Here is a 12,234-nt window from a genome sequence, read left to right on the forward strand (position 1 = left end):
ACATATATAGGAGTCTCCCTAACATCAAGTAATAATGCTATTCCTTTACCCTGCTTGGTTATAGCACGGTAGTGGGAGCTGCCAGCTTATCACATGTTTTAACTCTGTCAGAGCACTTTGAAAAAGTGGTATGTGGTATCTGGAAAGCTGATGTTTTGTGTGAAGATTACAGACAAGCTTTATCCAAGGAGATCCAGCTCTTGAAGTTGGGAAAGTGGTGCCTCTTCGGTTTTCGAACAAGCAATCCTGTCGGGGATCTGGCTCTCGAGATTCGGAGAACGATGCCTCTTCGATTTTTGAGAAAGCAATCCTGCTGGGGGTCTGGCTCTCGAGATTCGGAGAGCGGTGTCTCTTCGATTTTTGAGAAAGTAATCATGTTGGGAGTCTGGCTCTCGAGATTCGGAGGGCGGTGCCTCTTCGATTTTGGAGCAAGCAATCTTGTTGGGAGTGTTTTCTCGAATGTGAGTAAAGGTTGGGCATGTTTGCTAGTCTACCTTGCCACGAGGCACAGAGGTTGACACACAGGGACTTTCCAATTATCCAGCAGTGGTACTGTTCCTTTACCCTCTCTTCGATTTTTGAGAAAGTAATCATGTTGGGAGTCTGGCTCTCGAGATTCGGAGGGCGGTGCCTCTTCGATTTTGGAGCAAGCAATCTTGTTGGGAGTGTTTTCTCGAATGTGAGTAAAGGTTGGGCATGTTTGCTAGTCTACCTTGCCACGAAGCACAGAGGTTGACACACAGGGACTTTCCAATTATCCAGCAGTGGTACTGTTCCTTTACCTTCTCTTCGATTTTTGAGAAAGTAATCATGTTGGGAGTCTGGCTCTCGAGATTCGGAGGGCGGTGCCTCTTCGATTTTGGAGCAAGCAATCTTGTTGGGAGTGTTTTCTCGAATGTGAGTAAAGGTTGGGCATGTTTGCTAGTCTACCTTGCCACGAAGCACAGAGGTTGACACACCGGGACTTTCCAATTATCCAGCAGTGGTACTGTTCCTTTACCCTTGTGGGTAATAATATGGTAGCTAGACCTTCAAAATTTATGTGTCTAAACTTTGTTAGTGTTGTTTCTTTGCAATTCTTTTACCCTTCTTGGTCAGAGCGATGTAGTGGGAGCTGCAAGCTTCACGTGTCTCAACTTTGTCAGAGAACTTTGGCAAAGTTATCTGTGGTACCCATGAGCTACTGTTGCGTGTGGGAAGTGGGTGATTGAACAGTACGATTCATGTACTTTCTACTTCGCCAGAAATCTTCGACAGAATGTCCATAATTTCCGCAAAGCTGAGTGTGCGTGTGACAGGTGCTGACAAGGCTGGAAAAGTAGGTGCCTCTTCGATTTCTGAGATCGGCCCTCGTGGTCTCTAAGCAGCCCAGCTTTTGAGAAAGCAAGCCTCTTCGATTTCTGAGATCGGCCTTCGTGATCTTTGAGCAGCCCAGCTTTTGAGAAAGCAAACGCCTCTTCGATTTCTGAGATCGACCCTCGTGGTCTCTGAGCAGCCCAGCTTTTGAGAAAGCAAACGCCTCTTCGATTTCTGAGCAGGCGCCTCTTCGATTTCTGAAGCTTCGTCGAGTGCAGATTTTTATAGGGGCTGACATTAAGTTCTAAAGCACACTTGAATATCCACCAATAGAAGCTCCATTCTTACACTTCTAAGATCTTGATTTGTCCAACCTCTTCTCTCTTCAACACCTTTGAAAATGTCTGGCTCCTCCGACCGTCGTTTTGACTTGAACCTTGTTGAAGAGGCAGCCCCGCCTTCTCCAGACAACATATGGCGCCCATCCTTCGTCTCCCCTACTGGTCCTCTTACCGTTGGGGATTCAGTGATGAAGAATGATATGACCGCTGCGGTAGTGGCCAGGAACCTTCTCACTCCCAAAGATAACAGACTACTTTCCAAACGGTCTGATGAGTTGGCTGTTAAGGATTCTCTGGCTCTCAGTGTTCAGTGTGCAGGTTCTGTGTCTAATATGGCCCAACGCCTATTTGCTCGAACCCGCCAAGTTGAATAATTGGCGGCTGAAGTGATGAGTCTCAAACAGGAGATTAGAGGGCTCAAGCATGAGAATAAACAGTTGCACCGACTCGCACATGACTATGCTACAAACATGAAGAGGAAGCTTGACCAGATGAAGGAATCTGATGGTCAGGTTTTACTTGATCATCAGAGATTTGTGGGTTTGTTCCAAAGGCATTTATTGCCTTCGTCTTCTGGGGCTGTATCGCGTAATGAAGCTCCAAATGATCAACCTCTGATGCCTCCTCCTTCTAGGGTTTTGTCCAGTACTGAGGCTCCGAATGATCCCCCTCCGGTGCCTTCTCTTTCTGGGGCTCTACCGACTGCTGAGACTTCCCCTAAGCAACCTTTGTGAAGGCTCCCTCTTGTTTGTTTATTTTGACTCAAGTATATGTACATATTTGTAACTTATCGGGGATATCAATAAATAAGCTTTCCTTCATTTCAACGTATTGTGTTAAATACACCAAAGCCTTCTTCGCTACAACCTCAGCTATATGGGTTAGTAGCCAACAGAAATCAAATCACAAAGTTGCTCTAGCAAAAAACTGAATGAGTTTCCAAATTGTAAATAATAGGGTTGGGAAAAAGCAGCAATAAACGCTAGAACCACTGACAGAATAATGTTGAAGCGCTAGCACATCTTCATTTATCTGAAAAAGCTATACAATCATTGTCAAAAATTCGGGAGAAAATCAAGGGAAGACATCAAAACTTAATCCATAGTTTAGGCATGACATTTTGACATCAGCCTATGCCCAAGGGAATCCCTCTATTTTCCTAATTTTATCCTTCCACACGTACATAAAGCAACCTGAATGAAGGGAGGAAATCTAACACAAGAGCACTGATGATGAAAGATAGAGAAGGAAAGGCAGGCACTAAGCAGAGGGAGAAATGAAAACTAAAATATAAAAAATAAAAATCAAACACAAGGGCGCTGATAGGTGTAAGAAAATATAAGTATTTCAATCTAATTCCAGTATTTTTTTCCCGCATCCTAAGCTGTTCTACTAAAACCTCTAAAACTATAGCTAGTATTCAGGTAGAACTTCAATGGCAACATACATGAAGCCACCCTTATTTACACAAGCACATATCGCTACAGTGGACTAACTCTTACAATATAGATAAATAACGAATTGGGTATGGTTGTAAAATCCTGCTACTAGTGTACTTGGAAGTATCTGGAAATAACGATTGCTTGACAGGAGGAGATGCTGGGACACATCCCTCCTTTAGACCAATATTAAAGCAGTCCCAGATAGCTAGATTATTGGCTTTAGATTGCGGCAAATGAAGAACAAAAAATCTTGTGATCTTAACTGCAGTCTCAAGCTCTTCTATGTAGGCCTCAACAAGTAATAGGTGACCCAAGAAAGAGCTCGAGGTTTGGGCTTGAGTTTCCCAGTAATGCTCTACAATGCAGCGAGCATCATCCAACAAAATGTTGCTCCATTTCGAACTCTGAGTTTTAGAACGGATAAAATGAATCAATCAGATAGGTAAACTGTAAACCTTAAGGTGCACAAGTATATATTATATAGGAATTTGGAAGTAGTATTTTAAAATATAATTAAAAGCATATTGAATTATTCCAAACCTTGCCTTCCATTGGGGGATATTAGAACTTGGAGAGTGTGAACACTCTCCTGGGATATCACACTTTCTTAAGCCATAAGATTAAATGAACAGTTCCCTAAGATTCATAAATGAAAGAGTAATATTAGGTAGGCCGCCTCAAAATATGTTCTCGATAACCTACATAGATAAATATGCCGCGTGAATTGATCGACAAAACATATTTAATTAAGGAAATTATCAGCCCAATATATTTTTAGATGATAATGTATGATCTCTGACATGTCCAAATGATTGGAGAAATAGTTACCTTCACTTAAATGCATTTGTATATATAGCATGAAATGGTGACAGCTCTTCACGATTGAACTGCACAATCTGAAGCTCTTCACAATTGATGTTGATTGGGAACATTTATGGAGCCTGAAAATAGTAAGAACTAATGCACAAAAAATACGGTCTATCTAGCATTACACTTTTGAAAAAAAAAGGTGAATCAAGGATGAAGGCAGTTAGTATAGTATACTGTAATATAAAGACCGATCTCAAGCCTACATATGATTATATCTCATCACACCATAGCTATACAAATCCAGTTTACTACAGTATCTTAAACAAAAGAACATTTTTAATGTTATTGCATTAGTCGTCTAAAGAGGGGATCTATTTTGATAAGAAGGATCTGCAATGTGGTCCAAATCAATTATTCAAACCGTCAAATTTTTATATCCTTCCTAAAAGAGAGCGAAGAGGAAAAGTCGTCATTGAGGGTTTAGACGCACATAAATAATACAATAATACATATATCTTAAATAACCCCATGACGACATTCTCTTCACTTCCTTTGGAGTCTATGTTTAAATACATCTTAATTAGGGTTAGATGAACATAAGATAATAAATATCTCTCTCTCTCTTTATTAACAAGAAGTAATTAACAACAGACTTTGTTAATGATCTAAAACGTCAAAAGATAATTAACCTAAAAAAGCTCCTTAGCCGGATCATGGTCCTATTTTACCTATCAATTATGAGAAATCAGTAAACTACCTCCAAGTAGTGTGCTAGAAACACCCTATATCATGGATATTAAAAATTGCATCATGAATGGTTACACGCGCGCACACATATATGTTATATATAACCTAACAGCATACATAACAGTGCTACTCATTCTCCAAACAACTGCATAACTATTTGTTATTTAAGTCATACACATGCTCTAGAAGTTGGAACTATTAAACGAAATCAACAATCAGTTACTATCCACGTAACTTGAGGAGTTTTGGTGTGTTTGGAAATCTTATCCCGTTGGTCTTCCATGTTTGTAGGACTCATTTTAAAATGTCTTTTGTAGTCAAACTGTTTGTAATCTGTTTGTAATCTTTTCATCTTTCTGTTTGTAATTTTCAAATTTAAAGTTCCATGTAATTTGGGTTTTCAAACCTGTAATCTTGAAGTTATTATAAATACATGCAACCCATAGTTGTTTGGGTATGCAACTGAAGTGAAAAACCTAAGTTCCTAAGTTTTACATTGGTTTCTAGAGCATTTTTTGTCTAACGACAACAATCCGAGACATGTTCTTTTTCCATCACTGCTTCCCAAACTACCAACACCCCCCCCCCCCCCAAAACAACCTTTTCCATCATTTTTCATCCTCCATGACTACCGTAGTGCACATTAAGCTTGATAGGACCAACTATCCACTGTGGTTGGCCCAGATTCTTCCCATCCTAAAGAGCAGGGATTTAATGGGATATGTTGATGGTTCTCCGGTGTGTCCTCCTAAGCACCTACCTGGAGTTACGACTGTGAATCCTGCGTACACTTCTTGGGTGCAACAGGACCAAATGATCCTTAGTTGGATCAATGGATCTTTGACTGTTTTGTTTTGTCTGTGGTGGCAAGAAAATGGATTGCTTGAGCTACCTGGGAAGCTATTGAGCTGTAAGATCCCACATCGCCCAAGGGAGTGATCCTTATATGTATATTCTCATCCCTACCTAGCATGAGACCTTTTGGGAGCTCACTGGCTTCGGGTTCCATCGGAACTATGAAGTTAAGCGAGTAGCGCGCGAGAGCAATCCCATGATGGGTGACCCACTTGGAAGTTCTCTTGTGAGTTCCCAAAAACAAAACTGTGAGGGCGTAATCGAGGCCCAAAGCGGATAATATCGTGCTACGGTGGTGGAGCGGGCCTAGGATGTGGTGGACCCAGGGCCAGGATGTGACAAATTGGTATCAGAGCCTAACTCTGGCCGTGGTGTGCCGACGAGGTCGTCGGGTCCCTTAAGGGGGGTGGATTGTAAGATCCCACATCGCCTAGGGGAGTGATCCTTATATGTATATTCTCATCCCTACCTAGCACGAGGCCTTTTGGGAGCTCACTGGCTTCGAGTTCCATCAGAACTCTGAAGTTAAGAGAGTAGCGCGCGAGAGCAATCCCATGATGGGTAACCCACTGGAAAGTTCTCTTGTGAGTTCCCAGAAACAAAACCGTGAGGGCGTAGTCGAGGCCCAAAGCGGACAATATCATGCTACGGTGATGGAGCGGGTCTAGGATGTGGTGGACCCAGGGCCAGGATGTGACATGAGCAAAGGTAGGCATCTTCTTCACAAAATCGCATTTTGTTTTTAAGAAATGAAAACATGCTGGTTTGAGGAGATGCTTACTTCAGCAGCTGCATTAGTTAAAATTAACATCCAAGCTAGCCAGCGAATTTGACATAATCTTCTCAAACGAAGTAAACAAGCAACAAAGAAAAACGGTAAACTAACCTGAAGACAGCCGAAGAACCGAAGATGAAGGATTTGAGCTTGGGATGATGCTGAGAGAAGATTGACCACATTATGAATAATCACATTGCTAGCTAACATCTACTTCTAAATATATGTTACATGCTCTCAGTTTAGGGAAACTCTGGATTGAGCAGTCATTAGTATAGCCATTATATTGTCACCCAAAGAACGTTAGATTGGGGGCGAAGATGTTGACCCAACTTATGTCGTCGTTGTGCTTTTCAAAACAATATTTGACTAGCAAATTCTCAAGTGTCGTTCTAGAGATGTACAAGTTAGTCCCATTCCAGAGATGTCCAAGTTATGTAAATCATAGTAATAACTTGTACATCTTTGAGTTTAGAACAACTAATTTTAAGTTCCGTCATTCCTTTGCAAGTATTGATAGCCAAATTTTCGAGGAAAGGGAACGACGAATCTGAAAATAAATCCACAGCCCAATCACTATCCAAGTCTCCAAGATATCCACATAAGTTAGAGACAAAGTGTGAAGCAAACGAAGACCAGTAGCCTTAACAAGAGAAGATGAAAAACAAAACCTAGATTTTGTATCTTCTGCTGGCTGAGGTGAAATTGGAATGTAACTGGCTTTACTTAATGTGAGAGTCCTCGAGGAATCACACTTAAATACACAATTAGGCAAATCAAACCTGTCACCGCAAGTCATCCAGAGATTGATTAGGAGTTCTTCAACTCTCCACCACTCGACAAATGCAATCATCTAAACAAGAAAAGCACAATGGACCCGAAATCAAAAAGCCCTTATGATAGAGCTTTCAGGGCGGCTAAACAATACTCTTTGAATGGATTCCAAAGATTTCATTAGCCGATCAAATACTTTCTTGATTTCATTTTCATCGACGTTCCACGGAATGGGAGGACGAACCCGGTTGAAGTCGAGAACAGGAAATGTAGTTCATAAAGAACTTCATTTGAAGAACAAAGCACTTGTTTGTTCAATATATTTGGGGGGAGGAAGGAGAGTATATGGTGCAATATTTCATCTGGAAGATTGCTGATTGTCCTTTGCCTCATTAATTCTTTGCTTTTGGTCTTTATCCCGATCTATGAAGCTACAGCTCTCGGGATTAGCCTCTACGGCAGCCAATTTTCTGAAATCTAGGGTTTCGGGTGATGGGCTAACTTACCTTGAACACGAACGAAGAGACGTGTGCAAAATAGAAACTATATTTTGTGTGCCCTTTCCTTTAGTGGGAACTTCTATTTAATTTTTATTAATATTTTGTTTCTCACCAAACTGATGAAAAGAAAGAAAAATATCATTAGAAGAAATTAATTAAGAGAAATGCTAACGAGACTCTCTTAAAAGGTGAAACTCTCCATGAACTTTCCGCTAGCTTATTTTTGGTAAAATTTTCGTGTCAACATTATAAAACAAAAATTATGAGGTGACAGAGAGTTTATTGAAAGTCCCACTTTGAGAGTCTCTTTAACATTTCTTATTAATTAAACAATAGCGTCTCGCCATTTAATACTATGGTCTGGACCATATTATTGCTAACCCATTATGAGACTAAACTCACCCGTTCTACATTGTTTGTTTGGATTTTTATTTTTTATTTTTTTTTAACAAAATATATTTTCTATACTAAGGGGAGGGTGTGGGTTTAACCTCATAATAGGTTAGTAATTAACCTAGTAAAAACAAAGTAAATTGTTCTTCAGTGCAGTGGGGCAAGGTCAAAAATTAAATTTTACAAAATATGTGCAACTCAGACATGCAATAAAAATCTATGAATTTTACTTTATAGACATATATAAACACGTAATGAGATTCAAATACGGAATTTAAAGCTTTATGTGTACTGAAGGCATTTGTAAATGAGTGGCAGCCATGGGTTATGGTTGGGTGTGATATAGGATAGAATTGGGCATCGGAATATAAAGTAGTTTAACGGAAGCAATAATACTGAAAATTAAACAAAATAATATAATTGAGATCTCTCTATATAAACTCATATAGCACGAAATTTAACTCAGAATTTACCTCATGAAATAATCTGGCCTTTATGAAATTAACTCAAAATTTAACTCATGGAATAGAAAGGGTGCGTGCAGGGTAAAAAGAAGTGTGTGAATAACACTACCATATTTTTATATTTTATTGAAATGTTAATGTATAAGCCACCATCAATCAAAGTGGCTGGAGGTAAAAAAAATTTGGCAAGGTGGTTGGATTCCGGCAAAAATTTCGGGCCTAAAAAAATTACGGCGAATGATTCGGCAATTTTCCGGCGACCTTTCCGGCAAATGAGTCAGGTAGGCTTAGGCCTTAAGGCAAATATGTAAATAAATGTACAATCCTTGTACTTGTATTGACCCACAAAGTGTGGCCGAGTCCAAAGAAAACGGGTTGGGCTTGGTACTTTTTCTCATGTGCCTATTTTTCCTTGCAACCTATATACAACTAGATTTCTTGTTGAGTATTGAACAAGTAAGGCTTGAAATGACAAGCAACTGACGGATTGCCCAACTGGATAGGACATTCCTCTTTAACTCGCTGGATTCAAAGTTCAAAATCTCCCCCTGCCCATGTTTAGATGATTTTTTTTTTAAAGATTGATGAATTCGTATGGATTATCCTATTGCCTGTCGTAAAAAAATGACAATGTAATCAATACCAATTCTTGTGGAATCAAAACATGAAAGAGGGAACATGATGGAAACGATTTGCAACCGTAGCTACTATCTCCAATAAAAACATGCCATTTCTATGAAGAAACAAAACGGAAGATAATCGTATTCAAACCCCAGATAACATTTGATCTATGCAATTATCATCTAATCTAAGAAATAACACGGAAACTGGCTAAGCCGATGGATTCCCAATTTAAAGTTCAGAGTACATCTGGCGTTGCGGAGGAGAGAGTACTTCCAACTTTGTGAATCCTTTTTATACAGGACGATTGGGGGAACCTGCATCAGAACTATTCCGTTCTCGCCAACTTGGCCAGGAACAAGTACAATCTTTTCTAGGACAACTCCTTGCTCAGTCAAGATTTTCACAAAATTACCTTCATCTTCTGTTCCTGTATACGGTTTGATTGTAACTTGCTTGAGACTTGGAATGCTAAACTCAGCTGATTTATCCGACAACTCTTCTGGTAAACTCTCCTGGAGATTAGAACGTCAAGTTTTAATGTGCAGCAAGGAACATAAAAAGAATGATAAGCAATAGTAACACTGAAACATCAAGCATTGCTCTAGTTATATGTTTGTAAAAATACTCACATCTTCCCCGAACTTGAAAGGGTATTCTAGAATCATTGTCTCCAGATTGGGACAATGTTTAAGCAGTGCAGCCATGCCAACAAGATCATGCTTGGTAAATCCTGTTTGTAGCTCTAAGAGCTTCAGATTGTGGAGTATAAAACTTTCGGGGAAGGAGTCCGTTGATGTCAAAAACTGAGGGCATATGCAAAGAAAACGATTAGGAAAATAAGATGTTCAACAACATAACCCATCACAAATCAGTGGTTATCGTATGTAGCAGACAAAGGGCAAAAGAGGCTAAGCAGTTAAAAGTGAAACTCGAAAAATCCCCTGTTCATGGAGGTTAAAGCAAAGAGATTGACCATCTGAAAATTATCTAAGAATGTAATGTTGCACACAAGTGAGGTGGACAAAGTTAGAAAGTGACTAAAGATACATTCCAAATGAGAACTCCATACCCAACGTGAAGAGAGGTTTAAATTATCTTCACAAAGTCGCATATCATGTAACTGTCTCACATTCACACCATTCTTAATGAGCGCTCCATACCTGTTATGAGTTTTGCACTACCGGCAATGAGGAACAATAAACCGAGTGAAGTTTTACGTTTCTTAACAGACTCACCTATGGTGTCACAATGCCAGCAGCAGAAACCTAATGACCAACTGGTATCCACTTCCCTCGGTCTAGACCAAATGCCCACAAAACTGAGGAGAGTTTCAATAACTACTTACCTTTTCCATCTTTCAGTCGACTCTGAGATTCAGTGACAAGCTAAAGAGCCTCACCATCTATCATGTTGTTGTCTCTATCAATCTCATTCGAAAATACACGACTATATCACCAAATCCAAAAACACAAGATTTTAGCCTATCTATGACTATAAGAAGCTTTCTACATGATCAGAATACCAACCACATTGCTACATATTACTCAAATCTTTGACATAATTACCACAAACAAAAACCATGATAGAGATATATCAAAAAGCTATACTGCTCAGAACGGAGATGATAAATAAACAAAAATTACCTTAAACCACCAATTTAATGCATCAAGATGCTTAAGATTAGGCGCTTGCTCAATTAGCTTAACCGTTCTACTCCACAAGTCATAGTAACGTTCCACTATGTTCACAATCTGGACACGAAAATAAACCAGAGACTCAGCATTCTTCAGGGCAAACCTGTAAAAGCTACAGCAATCAAAGCTAATCGAACAAAGATTTGGGCAATCAATCGAAACAGTCTCTTTGATTTCGGAATCATAGAAGAACCCAAATGCCAGCCTCTTCAGCCTTTTGCTACATATCTTCAAGTGATGATGTCCCCAACAGTTTTGAAGCTCCATATCTTCCAAATTAGGGCAACCCAATATCAAATCATTCATCATCTGGTCCTCCAAGCAAACCATATCGAGAAGCAAGGACCGAATCGTCCAAAATCGCATGGTGGACAATTTCGCCGGCAGAGTGAGATAACACCGCGTGAGGCTCAATTTCTCAACACACCCATTTCTCAGAAAAGAGAAAGGGAAATCGTAATGGTGATTATGGGTTTCGTCGTTGTGAAAATCTCTGTGGATGAAGAAGTCGAGGTGGAGCTCCCGGGCGCGGAGGTGGGTGACGGCGGATCGCACCCAGGAGTCGACGTGGGAGTGGTAGTGATCGTGGAAGATGAAAGTGAGGCGGAAAGTGTGGACGGGAGAATTGGGGCGGGAAATCAGAACGCGGTCGACGAACTCGGCGTAGAACTGGCAAGTGTCCGACGGCGGCTCGCGCGGCGGGTAGAGTTCGAATCTGAAATCGAGGGAGGGGACGAGGGACCAGAGAGGGCGCCATTTTTGGGAGATGAGGGAGGTTTGGACCGAGTCTAATGTGGGGAGGAAGGAGAGGATGCGGAGGAGGAGGTCCACCGGCAGATCGTTGAGGCTTCGGTTTTGATTGCTTGCGTCTTCTTCTTCCATCTCCTCTCTCGTGTAAAATGTTTCTGCAATCGGAAAAGCATTTTTAATTGGTAATTTGCATTTTACTGTGACGGTGTGACCAAAAAAAATATATATATATTTTTTTTTATTTTTTTAACAAACAATATCTATATTAAGGGTAAGAGGATAGGCTAAGTTTCACAATGAATTAGCAATAATGTGGTTCAAATTCGCCTTTGACAAGAATCGAACATAAGACCTCTCACTTACAAGTGAAGAGGAATACTACTATATCGTAGTACTAAGGTTTTATTTTTCCTCTTTTAAAAGAGGGACAACTAGTGACAAACCACGGTTATCCTCCATTCCAGGCCCAGAAAGACTATAGAGAATTTTACTCTGCCATTGATCACATTCAAGCAGACTCACCATTTTCAAACACCATGCGCCATATACAATGTGTTATAATATACGTGTCATAATATAAATAGAGCAACACTAAAAATATTTTTTTTTCTATTTATATTATAACACGTTATGTATCAACTTGTGTTATGAGCATATGGAAATATATCTCTGTTGGCATGGCATAAACAAGTTGTGTTAAATGATGGCATGATAGGTGAGTCAAAACTACGCCACAACGTTAGTTAACAAAGTAGTTGAGAGAAATACT

At 40.1% G+C, this 12,234-nt stretch overlaps 1 pseudogene; it reads right to left on the bottom strand.

Annotated features, from left to right (window-relative positions):
• Window positions 1-9,105: 9,105 nt before the first annotated feature.
• Window positions 9,106-11,637, bottom strand: LOC126582700 (F-box/LRR-repeat protein At3g26922-like; annotated as a pseudogene).
• Between the last annotated feature and the right edge of the window lie 597 nt (window positions 11,638-12,234).

This window comes from Malus sylvestris, chromosome 9, assembly GCF_916048215.2.
Source record: "Malus sylvestris chromosome 9, drMalSylv7.2, whole genome shotgun sequence".
Lineage (NCBI taxonomy): Eukaryota > Viridiplantae > Streptophyta > Magnoliopsida > Rosales > Rosaceae > Malus > Malus sylvestris.